Below are 21,237 nucleotides of genomic sequence, written 5' to 3' on the forward strand. Positions count from 1 at the left end.
TGAATCTCCCCAGGCTTCAGTGATTACAGATTGAATTGTCTCCTCTGTCAGGCAAGATGTCTGTGGTCTGTTCACTAGGTGGTGGCAGCCGACAGGGACTTGGATGGGGTTGTTGTGTAAGTATAGGGCCTGGATCTTCAGCATAATGGCTGTATTTGCAGCAGTATATATTGCCCACGCTGTGATTAGCATGTGGTGATCATGCTGAATCACCACAGGTGAGAAAATAAAGTTAGCTACTTAGAATTCTGTCATATTCTTCAACTTCAGAAGAACTCTACTTTATCCTCCATGTCTCTCTCCAGTCTTTCCCTCCCACTGAGAGAATGAAATGAGTTTGAAATGAACCAGTGTAGATAAAATGAATTTGATGGATCGAGAATGAGGGAGGACTCAATGTCCCTCTTACCTTTTAAAAGTCTCTCTCTCATTCTTTCTCTTCCTCAGTTTTTCTCTCTGTCTATCTCTCTCAATGCCCTCTCTTTCTCTTTCTCTCCTTTCTTCATATTTGGATTTGATGTTAATTCTGAATTTCCACTTTGAGCAGGGTAACAAGTGATGATAAACTCTTTTGCATTTTTACTGTTCAGGACTAAACTGAAAAGTAAACGGATCACCACTATAACCAGTATTTCCTGTTGTTGTTATCTAGTATTAATGCTTCAATTGTTTTTACTCCCCCCAACACATTCAGCACTTTCTACTTCATTGTCTACCTATTTTACTATCAAATCCACCCTTCTAATAATCCTAATAATAATCCTAATAATCATCATAAGGCTACAATAATATAATAATAATATCTGACATTCATTTGGTGTGGTCATGATTTAATGTGATAAGTTACATCAAATCATATTCAATATTGACAGGCATAAATCATCTTATGATTATGTGTCATTTAGAAATTAATTATGGCATTCCTGTATATACCCTCATCAGATTAAAAACTCAGCCTTCAAAGATACTAGTTTATACAGGAATGCCCAGGTTGACATGGAAATAGATTTTCATTACTGGACCATTTAAGAGAAAAATATTACAATTTTACAAATGGGTGAGTAAGCATATTGTCCAAAATGGAGCAGGGAATCAGGTATTATTTTCAATGAACAATCTGACCCATGAAATCATAACTCGTGATAGAAAAGGAGGATAGATAACTATTATCATGATATATATAGCAGAAATATGCCCAGCCATGCAGTGTAATAATAAGTCATTCAATATTCGCAGTATTATAGCTGTGTGTCAATCACGTAAGTGATAACAAATTGCCTTATCGTAGCCTTAGGACCCTGAGGAAATCGGCAGGAAAGGTGCGCGCGGTGATTTGTATGCGCTGCCTCTCACAGCACGCGTATAGTCCATTTGATAGCGGCTCTGTATTCACAGGTAGAGCGGGATTAGGCATTTACTCCAGGGGACCCTCTCGGGTTTGGCCGCATTCTCGTTGATTTATCTCACATCTGAACGCGATTTCTCTTTATTTCACCATTTCCTCTCGTTTCGGTGCCAACGCAACGCAAGGGCATTTAACCGGCAAAAGGGACATTTGCAAACGTTTTACAAAAAGTATGGACCAGTTGTAGATCAAACAAACAGTGAACAACTAAACAGCCGAAGAACGACCGAAAAGAAGGTGAGTTATTGAGTTATTCAACCACTTGGACAAGCAGCAGAGGTTAATTGTGACAACGTGATATGGCGCGGTATGAAAAGTTCAAATCTGCTTCGTCTAATGGTGTAGTAGTGAAGACACATTTGTAGCCTATGAATTGTGAAAGAAAATGACTCAACCTGTTGATTAACTTTAATCTGAGTAGTGTGTGTGTGTTTGTGTGTGTGTGTGTGCGTGTGTGTGAGAGAGAGAGTGTTGGGGGCGGGGGGGGGGGGGGGGGGGGGTAACGGTAGCCTAAATGTGTGAATCTAGGCTACATTTGGACTTAAATATATTGATGACGCACACATTTTGCACCTATAGGTTACACTTCCCGTCAATGAAACAAGATGCTTGAAGAAAGCCGGTCATATTTTCGTTGTCTATTTTTACTCGTTTAGGTTAATAATAATAATACTTTTTTTATGGGAGTTTATTAATTAGTAATTTACGTTGCATGGATGTGCAATCTATACCCTGCATTTGTTAGGTAATCCCCATGGGAGGACAGTGTTGATAGACCTCTGGAGAACAGTCATTATCATTTTATTTTATTTTTAAGATATGATATTAAACACTAATTAGCCCAGTGCCCACCCATAGTTTCTCACCTATGGTCATGGGTAAATGAAGCCACGTTAGGGCCTGTACCAATTGTTGAATATAATAGAATTGAAACTATGCCAGTCTGTAGTTTCTCTTGTGTTCTGTATTGCACACTGGAGGCCTGCATACGTTAGCGATAGAAAGTTGTTCCGCAGATGCAGCACATCACGACAAGAGCTGTCCATTCATTGTGGTGCTGAAAGTTAGAATGGCAATTTTTAGACTGGGTGGTGGTGGCATCAAGGGTGATGCAGAGAGTACATGTAATAGTAGTTAAAATTGTATTCTAAGGATTGTCATAATCTCTTTGTCTTTTATTCCGGTGGGTCAATTTATTGTCAACCTTTGCACATAATAGCATGGAAACTATGGCTACAATATCAGTGAAGTGTAGCCTACATGTATCACACCAGTGGTGCTTGATAGAGGGATTAAAAGGAAAGCTAATGTCTCTTGAACTTCTCCTCCTCCTTCATTAACATTGCTTGCTTGTCCCTTTATCTTGGGGAGTTTAATTATCTGTGATTACAGAGTTTCTTGTATTATCCGTTTGAGGGCCTGCCCTTACCCCTCACATGGAACACACACACACACACACACACACACACACACACACACACACACACACACACACACACACACACACACACACACACACACACACACACACACACACACACACACACACACACACACACACAACAAACAAATTGGTATTTGTCTGGTTATTCACTCTGTCAGTTTTATTCAATAAAAATGAAGCAAATGGAATTAACTTACTCAAAACATATCACCTCTTGGTTCCTCCTTTGGGTATAGGCCTTTATTTGATTTCCTCTACCAATATAGCATAGTATGCCCACGTCCTATTACACATTCCCCACTATGATACCAGCTTTCAGCCATTAATAAAGTCAATCACACAGTTTATACTTTAATTTTCTATTTCTTTGAGAGACTATAGACTTTTTATTATTAAATGTGCTGTATCATGGGAAACTACAGGGGAGGAAGAGGGAAGTACTTGTGTTGACTGTTACCCTTCTACCTCCTCCTGTTGCCTGTCATGGCCGACATCACACATCCAAATCACAGACTTACACAAGGCATGTCCAGTCATGTGAATGTGTAACGGCATTGAATTTCAATAAAATATCCTTATGCATTATTGATGGAGACATAATACAATGTGTTTATAGCTGTGTAATGATTACAGAAAGGGAGTTGACTAGGGCAGGGACTGGTCATTTCATTCCACTATTGACTGACTGACATGTCTGGGAGGGGTTTTCACCTCATGCTCATTTCACTGCAAAGGATACATGTTGTTTGTTCCTGTCTGTCTCAGAGATGGACAGCCACTGGCCTATCAGTTGGACTGGTGTGCAAAAGCCCCAAATCAAGAATAAGGAGGTTGAGAAATGACAGACAGACAGTCTGACAATTGACAGACTGACAGACAGAGAAACTAAAAAGGGTAAAACTATGAAAGAAAAAGTAATATTTAGAGTAATGTGCACTTATTTTCCAGATTCATATTTTTACACTATTTTGTGTTGGTGTAATGTCTTTGTAATTCAAGCCTGGGAGAGGATAAAGTGTGTATATTTCTGAGTGTGTGTGTTTCTCTCCTGATCCCTCCAGCGTATTCCAAGCAAAGCGTCTATATTTCCCTGGAGAGATGTGTCTTCTCTGTGTCTCCCATCTCTTTCTCTCTAAGGGACTGTTGCTACACCACGTCACTCCACCATTATTGCATTTCTCACTTTTCAGAAGCAAAATGTCTTTCACATTATAAAGGTGTGGAGAGGCAGAGAGGCTACTTGCTTATTCAGTCTGGTAATGCAGTATCTCAGCCTTGGAAAAGACGAGATAGATTAATATTCATGAGTAGTTATTTTGGAAGGCATTTTTATGCTTCACTGTGGGGGCAAAGTGAGTTTGCCTTGGAAAACAAGCCTTTGTGAGGCTGAGAGCTCGTCAGATGTCAATATTCAGTATCAAGACAAATGTGTGCAAATGGTTCTCGGTGGGGGACTGTCTGCTGTAATTAAAGAAGAGCTGACACAGACTCAGACTGTTTCTATGATTGTCTCTCTGTATGTGCTGATGATTGTCTGCATTACTTTGTTCAAAGGGAAGACAAAGAAGAGGAAAGAAAGGAAGTAAAATAGAGTGAGACAAAGATAAAGAAAAAAGCTGAGAGAAAGAAAAAAGGAAAGATGTTTGAAGTAGGGCCAACAATAAGACAGGCACACAGGGTGAAAGAAAGAATGAAGGATGATGGACACAGAGAGAGAAACAACACAAAGATAGTAAAGAAAGACAAAAAGATAGAAAGGGAATGAACGATGGTTGGGACAATTTTAATTATCAACCTTTCTGGCCTTTCAATCAATAGGCTCTATTTACTGGGTGCTCTTCTGTGCTTCTCACCACTCAGCTGGTACACATGTTCTAGGAGATGGATGTTTTGGGTAATGACCCATATCCAATGTATGGACTTTGTCCTCCTCAATTGCTATAAGAAGTGAGTTATAATTCATGGCTTCTGCTCCCGGGTTGCCCAGGGGGAATCGATATCAGCGCACCTCCATTGCCAAGATGCCACCTCATCATTGTCCAGGCCATTGTTGTAATGTGTGGCTACTTTGCAAGTTGTTCTCCCCTTAATGTGGAATAACGACAGCTGCACATTTTATTTTTCCGTTTGTTGATTGAGTGCCTTTTTATTGAATTTCCATTTAAGTGGTTGTTTCTCCAAACCTTCCCCTCCTTTCATTTTACAGCAGAGAGACACTCTGCACTGCTGGCGTTGGCTGCGCTGACAAATAGAAAACAGAATCTCAGGCAATGTGTGCAATTATTATTATGATTTTTAAAAATGTTTACATGCAGTTGAAGTTGGAAGTTTACATACACCTTAGCCAAATACAATTAAACTCAGTTTTTCACAATTCCTGAAATGTAATCCTAGTAAAAATTCCCTGTCTTAGGTCAGTTAGGATCACCACTTTATTTTAAGAATGTGAAATGTCAGAATAATAGTAGAGAGAATGATTTATTTAAGCTTTTATTTCTTTCATCACGTTCCCAGTGGGTCAGAAGTTTACATACACTCAATTAGTATTTGGTAGCATTGCCTTTAAATTGTTTAACTTGGGTCAAACGTTTCGGGTAACCTTCCATAAGCTTCCCACAATAAGTTTGGTGAATTCTGGCCCATTCCTCCTGACAGAGCAGGTGTAACTGGGTCAGGTTTGTAGGCCTCCTTGCTCGCACACGCTTTTTCAGTTCTACCCACACATTTTCTATAGGATTGAGGTAAGGGCTTTGTGATGGCCACTCCAATACCTTGACTTTGTTGTCCTTAAGCCATTTTGCCACAACTTTGGAAGTATGCTTGGGGTCATTGCCCATTTGGAAGATCCATTTGCAACTAAGCTTTAACTTCCTGACTGATGTCTTGAGATGTTGCTTCAAAATATCTACATAATTTTCCTGCCTCATGATGCCATCTATATTTTGAAGTGCATTAGTCCCTCCTGCAGCAAAGCACCCCCACAACATGATGCTGCCACCCCCTGTGCTTCACGGTTGGGATGCTGTTCTTCGGCTCTTCGGTTCTTCTTCCTCCCCCTTTTCCCTCCAAACATAACGATGGTCATTATGGTCAAACAGTTCTATTTTTGTTTCATCAGACCAGAGGACATTTCTCCAAAAAGTACAATCTTTGTCCCCATGTGCAGTTGCAAACCGGAGTCTGGCTTTTTTTATGGCGGTTTTGGAGCAGTAGCTTCTTCCTTGCTGAACGGCCTTTCAGGTTATGCCAATATAGGACTCGTTTTACTTGTGGATATAGATACTTTTGTACCTGTTTCCTCCAGCATCTTCACAAGGTCCTTTGCTGTTCTGGGATTGATTTGCACTTTTTTTACCAAAGTACGTTCATCTCTAGGAGACAGAACTCCTCCTTCCTAAGCGGTATGATGGCTGCGTCATCCCATGGTGTTTATACTTGCGTACTCTTGTTTGTACAAATTAACCGGCATTTGGAAATTGCTCCCAAGGATGAACCAGACTTGTGAAGGTCTACAATTTTTTTTCTGAGGCCTTGGCTGATTTCTTTCGATTTTCCCATGATGTCAAGCAGAGGCACTGAGTTTGAAGGTAGACTTTGAAATACAGCCACAGGTATGCCTCCAATTGACTCAAATGATTCATTTTCTGGAATTTTCCAAGCTGTTTAAAGGCACAGTCAACTGAGTGTATGTAAACTTCTGACCCACTGGAATTGTGAGACAGTGAATTATAAGTGAAATAATCTGTCTGTAACCAATTGTTGGAAAAATTTCTTGTGTCATGCACAAAGTAGATGTCGTAACTGACTTGCCAAAACTATAGTTTGTTAACAAGAAATTTGTGGAGCGGTTGAAAAACGAGATTTAATGACTCCAACATAGGTGTATGTAAACCTCCGACTTCAACTGCACATATGTCCTTAGTCATACCAGGAATCATTAATAGATGGTTATTCATTCATTTTTGGTCAATTGAGATGGAGATGTGTATGGCTGATGAGTGAGAACTGTGTTAAAACCTGTGTGTGTTACTAACATGCTGTGTTGGTGTGTTGATGTGTTGTGTTATGTTCCAGCATCTATCCACAGGCAAGAGGTCAGCATCCTGCAGTCCAGTCAGACAGATCATCATCTGTAACCCCTGACAACAGACCTTCTCACTAAGCCTACCCTACTCAGCCTTATGACTGTCTATCATACTCACTGACAGGCCCCCAGTATCCCTCTACCTCTCTGATAGTTTTAATACTTTCTGTCTCGCTCTATTAGCCCCTGTAATGCAGTGTCATAAGAATGGCTGACTGGCTGTGGAGCGCGACTGCATCCATCTCCCGGTCTGTCTCCCCACAGACAGGCCTATTCCTCTCTGACAATGGCCTTTTCTCCATTGGATTTGCTCAACTCCTGCGTCCTCTCTTCTTCGTCCTCTCTTGCCTCCTTTTGAAAAAGGTCAAATCTGATCGAGGAGAGAGAACGTGAACGAAAATGCACTTCCATGAAATTAGACTCTCCTTCTCCACTCGCCCGTCATTAAGCAAATTACGTTTACAGTGGTGAATCCCAAAATAAATGTTTAAACTGATAAAAAGAAATTAAGTTAGTTGTGCAAGACATTTTATAGATAAAACGATAAGTAGCATATTGTTTTTAAATGTGTGCATGCTTTTCTCCTCCGACAATACAAAAGCTGATTTCAAAAGGGGTGTGGCAGATTTTAGAACTCTTCCAAAAAAGACTCAGGTAGGATACACATTACTTTCCTTGATGAAAGGTGGCTATCGAAGAGGGGTGAACACTGTTCCGTTCACCTAACGAATTGACATCTGTCACGACTTCCGCCGAAGTTGGTCCCTCTCCTTGTTCGGTCGACGTCGACGCCTTCTAGCTATCGCCGATCCACTTTTCATTTTCCATTTGTTTTGTCTTTGTCTTACACATCTGGTTTCAATTCCCCAATGACTTGTTCATTATTTAACCCTCTGTTCCCCCTTGTTTGTTTGTGAGTAATTGTTTATTATATTGCAGTCCGTATTTGTGGCCTTGTATTTATACAACGTGTATTGTGATATTATTGAGTAAAATTGCTTTCATTACTCATATCTGCTGTCCTGCGCCTGACTCATCTCACCAGCTGCACACAGACGCTTTACAACATCTCCTCGACCACTTATCGGTTTCCGGGTCATGGACGACAGAGGAGAGAGGGTGGAGGACAAACTTTTTTCCAAATGAGAAAAGGCCACAGTCTGCGATTAGGTCTTCCACAGTCTGGATATTCGGTGTTTCACAGGTATATCTAAAGTCTACTCTTCATACGTATGATGAGGTCTGCCACAGGTAGAGATCGATTCATCCTAGTTTGAGTTTCCAGGTTCAGCCATATGTACTAGGCTTCATCTATCGTCCCCTTAGGGATGGCAAAGGGCCACACAAGGTCAGAGGGGACTTTCATCCCAGGTCAGTCTCTCTGCTCTAGGGAGGTTTCACACTAGCTTTACACAGTCAGATTAGTGATAGAGGCCATGCTCCTTACGGCCCTTGTTAACTGTGTGACCTCCTGTGAAGGATATCCTCCCTCAGGGACCTTTCAGTGGAAAGTTAAAGAACAGGCACCCACACAACACACCAGGCCAGGCCACTATCATTACATCTAGGTGGGTAGTTATTCATGGGAAGATTTGATTTGATGTCTGTTCTTGCTGTGTGTGCATTTTCCCTCACTACTACCGTGTGTGTGTGTTTTTGGTTTTACTCTCCTTGTGTGGACCAGATGCCCTCACAAGGATAGTAAAACAAGGAAAATTCTGGGACATTTCGCTGGTCCCCACAAGGACATTTTTTACCTTAGGGTTAGTTTTAGGGTTAGGGTTACAATTAGGGCTAGGGTTAGTGGTTTGGGGTTAAGGTTAGGGAAAATAGGATTTTGAATGGGAATCAATTGTTTAGTCCCCACAAGGATAGTAAAACAAACATGTGTGTGTGTGTCCTCCTTCTCTGCTCTGAGGGTGGGATTCAATAGTACTGTTCAGTGTCCCAGGAGACTTCCTGCGGGCCCACTGATTTGGTCTCCAAATCTTCAGGAGGAAATAGCCAGTGGCAGACACTTCCTGAACTTACACTCTCCTTCAGCTCCCTGGCACCTGCTGATCAGTCATCACACACCAATGTATGGCTCTGAGATGCGTGAGATGCATGTGGAGGAAATGTCATTGTCTTAGCTGACCTGGTTGAGGAACAGAGTTACAGTACCATCTTCCGTCAATGATAGGGTTGGTCAATTTCTTCAACAGTTGATCAGGTCTATATAATTATCAAACGTATATATTGGTAGTAGAAAGGAAACACAGACTCTTTGTTTCAGTATTAATAATTATCCTTTAGTAATACAATTGTAGGCAGAAGTTGGTACAGAGTCCAGTATATGATAGCTCTCCCCAGGTTCTGCAAGGGGTCTAAGACATCCTGCAACTTATATAGCTCAAAAGCATGCTCGACCGAAACCCGACACTACACCAAAGATACAGGGTGACATTTCACGGCTGTGGTGGATGAATCAGAATTAGTTGGGTAACATAGATAATTAAGATGTTTAATTAGTATAATATGCTTATGTGAGATACTTGTCATTAGAAAGTGTCCTTTGGACTCTGGTTTCTTTCAGTTGCACGTTTCCCTTAGCTGGGGCTCAGTCACTTGGGGCCCAGAGAGGGGAGAGGTCAGACTTGTTTTTTACATTACTCTGTTGCTATGCAGAATATCAGCAAGAGAGGAGGACAGAATGAAATATTGTCTTCATATGTGAATGTGTCTTTACCTATTCTTAACCTCTCTGGGCTAGGCGGGAGGAATTCGTCCCACCTACGCAACAGCCAGTCTAATCCAGTGGCGCGATTTTCAAATACCTTAGAAATGCTATTACTTCAATTTCTCAAACATATGACTATTTTACAGCTATTTAAAGACAAGACTCTCGTTAATCTAACCACACTGTCCGATTTCAAAAAGGCTTTACAACGAAAGCAAAACATTAGATTATGTCAGCAGAGTACCCAGCCAGAAATAATCAGACACCCATTTTTCAAGCTAGCATATAATGTCACAAAAACCCAAACCACAGCTAAATGCAGCACTAACCTTTGATGATCTTCATCAGATGACAACCCTAGGACATTATGTTATACAATACATGCATGTTTTGTTCAATCAAGTTCATATTTATATCAAAAACCAGCTTTTTACATTGGCATGTGACGTTTAGAACTAGCATACCCCCCGCAAACTTCCGGGGAATTTACTAACAATTTACTAAATTACTCACGATAAACGTTCACAAAAAGCATAACAATTATTTTAAGAATTATAGATACAGAACTCCTCTATGCACTCGATATGTCCGATTTTAAAATAGCTTTTTGGTGAAAGCACATTTTGCAATATTCTAAGTACATAGCCCAGCCATCACGGGCTAGTTATTTAGACACCCGGCAAGTTTAGCCTTCACCAAAATCAGATTTACTATTACAAAAGTTTGATTACCTTTTGTTGTCTTCGTCAGAATGCACTCCCAGGACTGCTACTTCAATAACAAATGTTGGTTTGGTCCCAAATAATCCATCGTTATATCCGAATAGCGGCGTTTTGTTCGTGCGTTCCAGAAACTATCCGAAATGGTAAATCAGGGTTACGAGCATGGCGCAATTCGTGACAAAAAAAATCTAAATATTCCATTACCGTACTTCGAAGCATGTCAACCGCTGTTTAAAATCCATTTTTATGCCATTTTTCTCGTAAAAAAGCGATAATATTCCGACCGGGAATATCCTTTTAGGTAAACAGACAAAGGAAAAGAAAGCTTTCCGTCGACGCGGGCACGAGCCTGAGTCTCACAGTACTGTAACCAGCCACTACCCAAACGCGCTACTTTGTTTCAGCCAGAGCCTGCAAAGCCACGATTCAGCTTTTTGCCGCCTTCTGAGAGACCATGTGAGCCGTAGGAAGTGTCACGTTATAGCAGAGATCATATGTAATTGATAGAGATGGCAAAGAAGTTCAAGAAATGGTCAGACAGGGTACTTCCTGTACAGAATCTTCTCAGGTTTTGACCTGCCATTTGAGTTCTGTTATATTCACAGACACCATTCAAACAGTTTTAGAAACTTTAGGGTGTTTTCTATCCAAAGCCAATAATTATATGCATATTCTAGTTACTGGGCAGGAGTAGTAACCAGATTAAATCGGGTACGTTTTTTATCCAGCCGTGTCAATACTGCCCCCTAGCCCTAACAGGTTAAACCATGTGAAGGGATGGCGTGATTAATGGGGAACCAATTATTTGTCTCCACAATGTCTGTGCGCAGGTCACTCCCCTCAGTGAGCTTGTCCAGGAGTGGGAACAAGAGGTGTCTTACTGAGGATGGGCCTCAATGATATAGCACTGACAGAGGAGATTTATGGTGTATTTTGATAAGACCGCCTAAAAAGCATTCCAGAGGACATGAGCTAATGGTTCTGTTCTATACTGTACCAGGGAGGGACGGTTCTAGGGAGACCAGACACCGGTCTATATAATGAACAATGTTGAGATAGCAGTTGCTGTCTACTGTGTTTTATAGATATCTTTTCATACAAAACTTAATCTTGTGACCCATTCTATGTATCTGTGGTTCGTCAATTTATGTTGAAGGGGTGGATTCTTGGGTATAAAATATCTCAGTAGCCATTGTGTTAACACTCTTAACGGGTCATTAGAAATGGAGAATCGTTGAAAGTCAAAGATGCTTTTGCAAAATTATCTTAAGTATTAAAGATGTAGTTTAACTCAGACTGGTGTGTTTGTAACTCTCCTCATTTGGTAATGAAGAAATTAGCCACCACACGGCATGTGAGTCTTTAAGCATCTTCTGACAGGTGTGAATTCCATCAGGCCTACAGTGGCTTTGTATTCTCAGAAAACCAGTCGTCTTCTCAGAACCTCAGCCAGCCACGGTGGGACCCAACAGGAAAAGTGTGAACTTAAGCGGTTCCCCCCTTTTAAAGGCATCTGCAGGGCACAACACTCAAAACAGGTTTAACACACGTCTCATAAGTCCCACAAGGCCTCAAAAAATGTGACCTTAAACTATGCGATTATAAGAAAGATTCTTCATCAAATGGTGCATTCAACTGCAAGCAATCCTCAAAAGATTGAGGATAATAATATGGGTCTGGGTGTGCACCCTTATCTGTTATGATGGTTGGGACCTCTTCTGGCAGTGCGATAGGTGGTGCCACCCCTGGCGCTCCTGGACCTTCACTACTGTGGGTGTTACTGCGATGACCTGGTATGGGCCCATCCGTCTGGGGTGGTTTCATTTTCTCTTGTGGACCTTCAGCTTGATCCATTCTCCAATGTCAACAGGTAGGCTGTCTGGGTCGTCCTGCTCGGGAACTTCCTGGGCTTTCCTGTACTGGGAATACAAAGACCTACAGTGAGGGAAAAAAGTATTTGATCCCCTGCTGATTTTGTACATTTGCCCACTGACAAAGAAATGACCAGTCTATAATTTTAATGGTAGGTTTATTTGAACAGTGAGAGACAGAATAACAACAACAAAAAATCCAGATAAACGCATGTCAAAAATGTTATAAATTGATTTGCATTTTAATGAGGGAAATAAGTATTTGACCCCCTCTCAATCAGAAAGATTTCTGGCTCCCAGGTGTCTTTTATACAGGTAATGAGCTGAGATTAGGAGCACACTCTTAAAGGGAGTGCTCCTAATCTCCACTTGTTACCTGTATAAAAGACACCTGTCCACAGAAGCAATGAATCAATCAGATTCCAAACTCTCCACCATGGCCAAGACCAAAGAGCTCTCCAAGGATGTCAGGGACAAGATTGTAGACCTACACAAGGCTGGAATGGGCTACAAGACTATCACCAAGCAGCTTGGTGAGAAGGTAACAACAGTTGGTGCGATTATTTGCAAATGGAAGAAACAAAAAAGAACTGTCAATCTCCCTCGGCCTGGGGCTCCATGCAAGATCTCACCTCGTGGAGTTGCAATGATCATGAGAACGGTGAGGAATCAGCGCAGAACTACACGGGGAGAATCTTGTCAATGATCTCAAGGCAGCTGGGACCATAGTCACCAAGAAAACAATTGGTAACACACTATGTCGCGAAGGACTGAAATCCTGCAGCGCCGCAAGGTCCCCCTGCTCAAGAAAGCACATATACATGCCCGTCTGAAGTTTGCCAATGAACATCTGAATGATTCAGAGGACAACTAGGTGAAAGTGTTGTGGTCAGATGAGACCAAAATGGAGCTCTTTGGCATCAACTCAACTCGCCGTGTTTGGAGGAGGAGGAATGCTGCCTATGACCCCAAGAACACCATCCCCACCGTCAAATATGGAGGTGGAAACATTATGCTTTGGGGGTGTTTTTCTGCTAAGGGGACAGGACAACTTCACCGCATAAAAGGGATGATGGACAGGGCCATGTACCGTCAAATCTTGGGTGAGAACCTCCTTCCCTCAGCCAGGGCATTGAAAATGGGTCGTGGATGGGTATTCCAGCATGACAATGACCCAAAACACACGGCCAAGGCAACAAAGGAGTGGCTCAAGAAGAAGCACATTAAGGTCCTGGAGTGGCCTAGCCAGTCTCCAGACCTTAATCCCATAGAAAAGCTGTGGAGGGAGCTGAAGGTTCGAGTTGCCAAACGTCAGCCTCAAAACCTTAATGACTTGGAGAAGATCTGCAAAGAGGAGTGTGACAAAATCCCTCCTGAGATGTGTGCAAACCTGGTGGCCAACTACAAGAAACGTCTGACCTCTGTGATTGCCATCAAGGGTTTTGCCACCAAGTACTAAGTCATGTTTTGCAGAGGGGTCAAATACTTATTTCCCTCATTAAAATGCAAATCAATTTATAACATTTTTGACATGCATTTTTCTGGATTTTTTTGTTGTTATTCTGTCTCTCACTGTTCGAATAACCCTACCATTTAAATTATAGACTGATCATTTCTTTGTCAGTGGGCAAACGTACAAAATCAGCAGGGGATCAAATACTTTTTTCCCTCACTGTTACAGCGTGGTTTAGTTCCTTCATATATTTACTCAAATCATCATCCAGTGCATTCAGGTCAGTTAGTTTTGGAGTCATTGGTCTGTGTAAAGGAACATTCATTGGACGGCCAGTTAAGAGCTCATGTGGGCTAAGCCCTGTTCCGCGGTTCATACTATTGCGTATTTTCATCAAGACTAAGGGGAAACACTCTACCCATGACTTCCCTGTGGAGTGGCATGCTTTGGCAAGCCCCCCTTTTATGGTTTGGTTAGCCCTCTCAGTAATCCCATTACTTTGTGGGTGGTTGATACAAACAAACTTCTGATCTATCCCCATTTGGGCAGCCACCTGTGCAACCACATCTCCTGTGAAATGGGTGTCATTGTCTGTGGAAAGAACTTCCAGAATACCAAATCTAGGGATGATATCCCTTACCAGAAGTTTCGCTACTGTTTTGGCATCACAGTGCACGGTTGGAAATGCTTCAACCCACCTGGTAAAGCGGTCAATTATTACCAGGTAGTATCTCTTTCTTTCCTTTCATTCAGCCATGTCTATGAAACAAGTCGGCCGGCGCTGGAAATTTCCCTGGTTTCAGGGGGGTACCCTTGCCAATGTTGTATTGAATGTATGTGGTACATCTATACACGTTTGTTTTGCAAATTTCAATGAGATTTGGACAAAACCAGGTGTCAGATATTAGTCTTACCACCTCCCCCTTGGCGCATGACCCACCCCGTGGGCCAGGCGACACACATAGGAGATGAGACTTAAGGGCAGAACAGGTTTGCCCGAGAGGGACTGCCTCCACAGGCCATTAGGGCCCCTAGAGCAACGTCTAGACTCCCACAAAGGGTCCAGATCAGTGATTTCAGATGTACACGGGGAGGAAAGCATAACAGCATGAGAAGCAGCACTCCTAGCAGCAGCATCATTAGCTGCATTACGCAAACTAACGCTGTCAGTGTTACCTGTGTGGGCAAAAACCTTTAGAATAGCCAACTTGGCAGGAAGCAACACAGCAAGGCTTCTATCTGTAAAAAATGTTTAATAGGGGTACCAGACACGTTAACAAGTCCCTACCTTTCCAAACCCCTATCCAAGACAGGCAAACGCCAATGACGTATGCAGAGTCAGAATAAATGTTAACCTTCAAACCACTACCTAATTTACATACTTCATCAAGGGCCAGGAGCTCAGCTTGTTGTGCTGAGCAATGTTCAGGCAAGGGCTGTTCAATCAACAAGGACCAATCCCGTGAGACTATACCAAACCCTGCATGTTTCCTACCAGTCTCCCTATCAATAAATGCAGAGCCATCAACAAAGAGAGTAACATGAGGGAGCTCAAGAGGTTCATGATAAAGGTCAGGTCATACTTTTGAATCAAATTGGACTTGGTCAGGAAAATGTATCTACTCAGTAGGCTAACGGGAGTGGCCGGAGAGTTCAGAAAGGGAGCCTTAATAGTATTACCTTCCCCCAGGTCAATTGTTGTATCTTCAGTCCAGTACAGCTTTTTATTTATTTTTTATTTTATTTTTTATTTCACCTTTATTTAACCAGGTAGACTAGTTGAGAACAAGTTCTCATTTGCAACTGCGACCTGGCCAAGATAAAGCAAAGCAGTTCGGCACATACAACAACACAGAGTTACACATGGAATAAACAAACATACAATCAATAATACAGTATAAAAATATATAAACAGCATGTGCAAATGAGGTAGGATAAGAGAGGTAAGGCAATAAATAGGCCATGGTAGCAAAGTAATTACAATATAGAAATGAAACACTGGAATGGTAGGGTGTGCAGAAGATGAATGTGCAAGTAGAGATACTGGGGTGCAAAGGAGCAACATAAATAAATAAATAAATACAGTATGGCGATGAGGTAGATTGGATGGGCTATTTACAGATGAGCTATGTACAGGTGCAGTGATCTGTGAGCTGCTCTGACAGCTGGTGCGTAAAGCTAGTGAGGGAGGTAAGAGTCTCCAGCTTCAGATATTTTTGCAGTTCGTTCTAGTCATTGGCAACAGAGAACTTGAAGGATAGGCGGCCAAAGCAAGAATTGAATTTGGGGGTGACCAGTGAGATATACCTGCTGGAGCACATGCTACGGGTGGGTGCTGCTATGGTGACCAGTGAGTTGAGATAAGGCGGGGCTTTACCTAGCAGAGATATCCCAGCGACTCCAATCGACCGCAGTGACTTAGATGTGAGTCCCAGGCCGAGGTGTTGGCCTGTAGATCCAATGCAGGAGGTGTGAGCTTCAGTGTCTATTAAAAATGGTACCTCTTGCTCGTTGACCTTCAGAGTAATGATTGGTTCTTTGGTACCATCCGGAAATATGTACTGGTGACACTGGAGAAGGGGTCAGGGCATCCCTATTGTTGATTATTCTGCGTTGGGAACCACACCTGGTTTGTTGCAGGAGGCTGTTGGGGCCATCCATATTGTCGACCATTCATTGCTTGATACTGGGAAAAAACAGGTTGAGGCTGTCCAGTGTAGGCTGGTCTTCCACCTCTACCAACTTGGTAGTTCCCTCTGCTAGCATTGCTTCTCCATTGACCTCTTCCCCTCTGCTGCCAAGGTTGCTGCTGTGGTTGTTGTGGGCACATGTTTCTCATATGACCTGTCATTCCGCAATTCCAGCACACCAGCGGTTGTCTCTGTGTGGGTAGGTGTGGTTGTGGGTTCCCATATGGTTGAGGAGGAAACTGAGTAGCAGGTGCTTGGGTAAACTGTGGATCAGGTGGTGGAGGAGGCTGCTGCTGCAGGTCAGCTGGGGTTACAGCCAACATTAGATTGTTGGTTTTTCCTTTCTTGAGTTGTGTGTCAAGGCCAGTCTTCCTTGCTTTTTCTTCAGTCTTCATCTTTTTCCAGGTTCTGCAGTGATGTGGGGCAATTGTTTCGCTGCTGTGTCTAAGTCCCCAAAACTCCATGGTTTGTAATCATAATACGGTTGTCCTGTACCAGAGGTTTTGATCACCAGAGGTTTCGTTCCCACAGCACGGTCATATTCACCTGGCTGTGTCTTCATCCATTCAGTCCTTTTCATCGACAGTCTCTGAGATGTCCGGGGCTGTACGTTTTTAAATTCACCCTGTAATAGTGCTACCTCACTTTGCACCATGTTTGATAAGTGCCTTAGTTTTGCCCTCGAGCGATCCAGCTGCTGCTGCATACTCTGTGAACCAGCAGCACGTGCATGAGAGTCCTTCAGACTATCAGGAAACTCACCTTCTTCTTCAATTTCAGCTCCACTTTCATGTTCTTTCAATTGTTCACGTTCTCTCTCCTCTCTCTTCTTTTCTTCCCACTGTCTTATCTATTGTTCACTTCTTGCTCTTTCTTCACTTTCCGCTCTCTCTCGTCTTATCTCCTCTTCTCTTCCTTTGTTAAATTGCTACCACTTATCCTTTTGTCTCTGTCTTCATCATCGCAATGTCGTGTGATTATGTCAACAGCTTTATCCATTTCTCTCTGCACCTTCTTTTCTTGAGCTGCCATGAGGTCCTTTGCTGTGGTAACTCTAGGATAGAGAGGTGTTGATTGTGTCTTGCCATCATTCCATATTTCTCCACGTTCTTGATACATTCTACCTGGTGGTGGAGAAGAATTATCGCCTGGAGCTACTAGTTCATTTGGGAGTAATGGATAAATTCCTTTAAACCTATCTCCGCAATAGGAAAGGGGTTGTGGAGCATTGCATTCTAGAGGAAACTTCTCTGTCTTGACAGAGGTAGGGTCTTTGATCTTTGTTAACTGTTTCTTTAAGCAGGTAGCCTTCTGTTGAGTCCAGAATAGGTTACCTTCAGTTTTAAACATTGTTAAAGCAGTCACAGAACAGGCTGGATTATTATTATATATATTTTTTTAAAATTGCATTTATTTTCCTGTCTTCTTTTCACGATGTCCTGCACATGTTGATATTTGGTTTTGTTAAATGACTCATCCATAGGCCATCTATATTCAAAAGCTTCTTTGGCCACTTATGCAATTATTTTTTCCATAGTGGGGTATTTCCCAATTAAAAACTGTAGAGGGGTGGCGGGTTACATTGCGACTGGCCCCTCAGACAACTCTGAGCTCCCGTCTGCCATATCTCAAAATGTATTGTTATTATATATATTTTTTTTAATGAATACAGATAAATTAATGCAAAATAACCATATACGTGTGTAACGGTTGTCGTCTGGAATGGAGGACCAAAACGCAGCGGGTTGTATACTCATCTTCTTTTAACCTCTATGGGCTAGGTGGGACGCAAGCGTCCCACCCGTGGTGCACTCCATCAACAGCAGGTGCATTTCAAGAGCGGCAAATTTGAATCCAAATAAATGTCAAAATTCAAATTTTTCAAACATACAACTATTTTACACCCTTTGAAAGATAAACATCTCCTTAATCTAACCACGTTTTACGATTTCAAAAAGGTTTTACGGCGAAAGCATACATTTAGAGTATGTTAGGACAGTACATTTACAAGAGTTGTGTATAATGCTGTGCTAATTCAAAGACAGACGTCACCAAAACCATAAATCAGCTAAAATTATGCACTAACCTTTTACAATCTCCAACAGATGACACTCCTAGGACATTGTGTTAGACAATGCATGCATTTTTAGTTCTATCAAGTTCATATTTATATCCAAAAACAGCGTTTTACTGTGGCGTTGATGTTCAGGAAATCGTTTCCCTCCAATAACCGGCATTCAAGTCAGCACCACAAATTAAATAATTAAAATTAGAAAACATTGGTAAAATATTATATTGTCATTTAAAGAATTATAGATTTACATCTCTTGAACGCAATCAACTTGCCAGATTTAAAAATAACCTTACTGGGAAATCACACTTTGCAATAATCTGAGCACTGCGCCCAGAAAAATACGCGTTGCGATACAGACTAGCTGCCATGTTGGGGAGATCTAAAATCGAAAATACTATGTAAATAATCCATTACCTTTGATTCTCTTCATCAGATGTCACTTCCAGGTATCACAGGTCCATAACGAATGTAGTTTTGTTCAAAAAAGCTCATCATTTATGTCCAAAAATCTCCGTCTTGTGATGATCTAAGCCCGCCGGACTTCACTTCATGAACGAGGGGAAAAAATATATTTACGTTCGTTCAAACATGTCAAACGTTGTATAGCATAAATCATTAGGGCCTTTTTTAACCTCTCTGGGCTAGGCGGGACGAATTCGTCCCACCTACGTAACAGCCACTGGCAGCCTGTGGCGCGATTTTCAAAATCTTAAAAATCCTATTACTTCAATTTCTCAAACATATGACTATTTTACAGCTATTTAAAGACAAGACTCTCGTTAATCTAACCACACTGTCCGATTTCAAAAAGGCTTTACAACCAGCATATAATGTCACCAAAACCCAGAAGACAGCTAAATGCAGCACTAACCTTTGATGATCTTCATCAGATGACAACCCTAGGACATTATGTTATACAATACATGCATGTTTTGTTCAATCAAGTTCATATTTATATCAAAAACCAGCTTTTTACATTAGCATGTGACGTTCAGAACTAGCATACCCCCCGCAAACTTCCGGGGAATTCGCTAACATTTTACTAAATTACTCACGATAAACGTTCACAAAAAGCATAACAATTATTTTAAGAATTATAGATACAGACCTCCTCTATGCACTCGATATGTCCGATTTTAAAATAGCTTTTTGGTGAAAGCACATTTTGCAATATTCTAAGTACATAGCCCAGGCATCACGGGCTCGCTATTTAGACACCCGGCAAGTTTAGCACTCACCATAATCATATTTACTATTATAAAAGTTTGATTACCTTTTGTTGTCTTCGTCAGAATGCACACCCAGGACTGCTACTTCAATAACAAATGTTGGTTTGGTCCAAAATAATCCATCGTTATATCCGAATAGCGGCGTTTTGTTCGTGCGTTCCAGACACTATCCGAAATAGTAAAGAAGTGTCGCGCGCATGGCGCAATTCGTGACAATAAAATTCTAAATATTCCATTACCGTACTTCGAAGCATGTCAACCGCTGTTTAAAATCAATTTTTACGACATTTTTCTCGTAGAAAAGCGATAATATTCCGACAGGGAATCTCCTTTTCGGCAAACAGAGGAAAAAATCCCAAAGGCGGGGGCGGTCGGGGTCACGCGCATAAGCCCAGTGTCCCTTGATCGGCCACTTGAGAAAGGCGATAATGTGTTTCAGCCTGGGGCTGGAATGACGACATTCTGTTTTTTCCCGGGCTCTGAGCGCCTATGGACGACGTGGGAAGTGTCACGTTAGAGCAGAGATCCTTAGTAAATGATAGAGATGGAAAAGAAGTTCAAGAAATGGTCAGACAGGCCACTTCCTGTAAAGGAATCTCTCAGGTTTTGACCTGCCATTTGAGTTCTGTTATACTCACAGACACCATTCAAACAGTTTTAGAAAATTTAGGGTGTTTTCTATCCATATGTAATAAGTATATGCATATTCTAGTTACTGGGTAGGAGTGGTAACCAGATTAAATCGGGTATGTTTTTTATCCAGCCGTGTCAATACTGCCCCCTAGCCCTAACAGGTTAACCAGAACATGAATAATATTCAAGGTGGACGAATGCATTCTCTTTTATAACGTATTGGAACGAGGGTACCCAACATGAACTCGCGCGCCAGGTGTCTAATGGGCCATCATCGTTCCATGGCTCTTGTTCGGTCAGATCTCCCTCCAGAAGACTCAAAACACTTTGTAAAGGCTGGTGACATCTAGTGGAAGCAATAGGAAGTGCCAAAATATTCCTCAGCCCCTGTGTTTTTCAATGGGATAGGTTTAAAGGTAATACAACACATCAGGTATCCACTTCCTGTCAGAAAATGTCTCAGGGTTTTGCCTGCCAAATGAGTTCTGTTATACTCACAGACACCATTCAAACAGTTTTAGAAACTTTAGGGTGTTTTCTATCCATATATAATAAGTATATGCATATTCTAGTTACTGGGTAGGATTAGTAACCAGATTAAATCGGGTACATTTTTTTATCCAGCCGTGCAAATACTGCCCCCTAGCCCCAACAGGTTTTAATAGGATTAAGAAGGAAAACCAAACAAACACGTATACAAAATCACAAAAGAACGAAGAACTCACGAACAACAAAACAGTCTTGTCAGGCTCACACAGGCAAAACAAGAAACAATCTCCCACAAACACTAAACCAAACACATACCCATATACAGGACTCCCAATCAGAGGCAACAAGAAAACACCTGCCTCCAATTGAGAGTCCAACCCCAATAAACCAGACATAGAAATACAAAAGACCAGAGACCACATAG

At 41.7% G+C, this 21,237-nt stretch overlaps 1 protein-coding gene across 2 annotated transcripts in view; it reads left to right on the forward strand.

Moving 5' to 3' along the window:
- Window positions 1-1,374: 1,374 nt before the first annotated feature.
- Window positions 1,375-21,237, forward strand: part of LOC106568094 (roundabout homolog 1) — a 261,979-nt gene continuing 242,116 nt past the window's right edge. For both annotated transcript variants that reach the window (XM_082960436.1, XM_082960437.1), the window contains exon 1: window positions 1,375-1,642. The gene's annotated coding sequence lies outside the window, so the exon portion shown is untranslated. The remainder of the gene's footprint in view (window positions 1,643-21,237) is intronic.

Source organism: Salmo salar, chromosome 13 (assembly GCF_965601325.2).
Source record: "Salmo salar chromosome 13, fSalSal1, whole genome shotgun sequence".
NCBI classification, from domain to species: domain Eukaryota; kingdom Metazoa; phylum Chordata; class Actinopteri; order Salmoniformes; family Salmonidae; genus Salmo; species Salmo salar.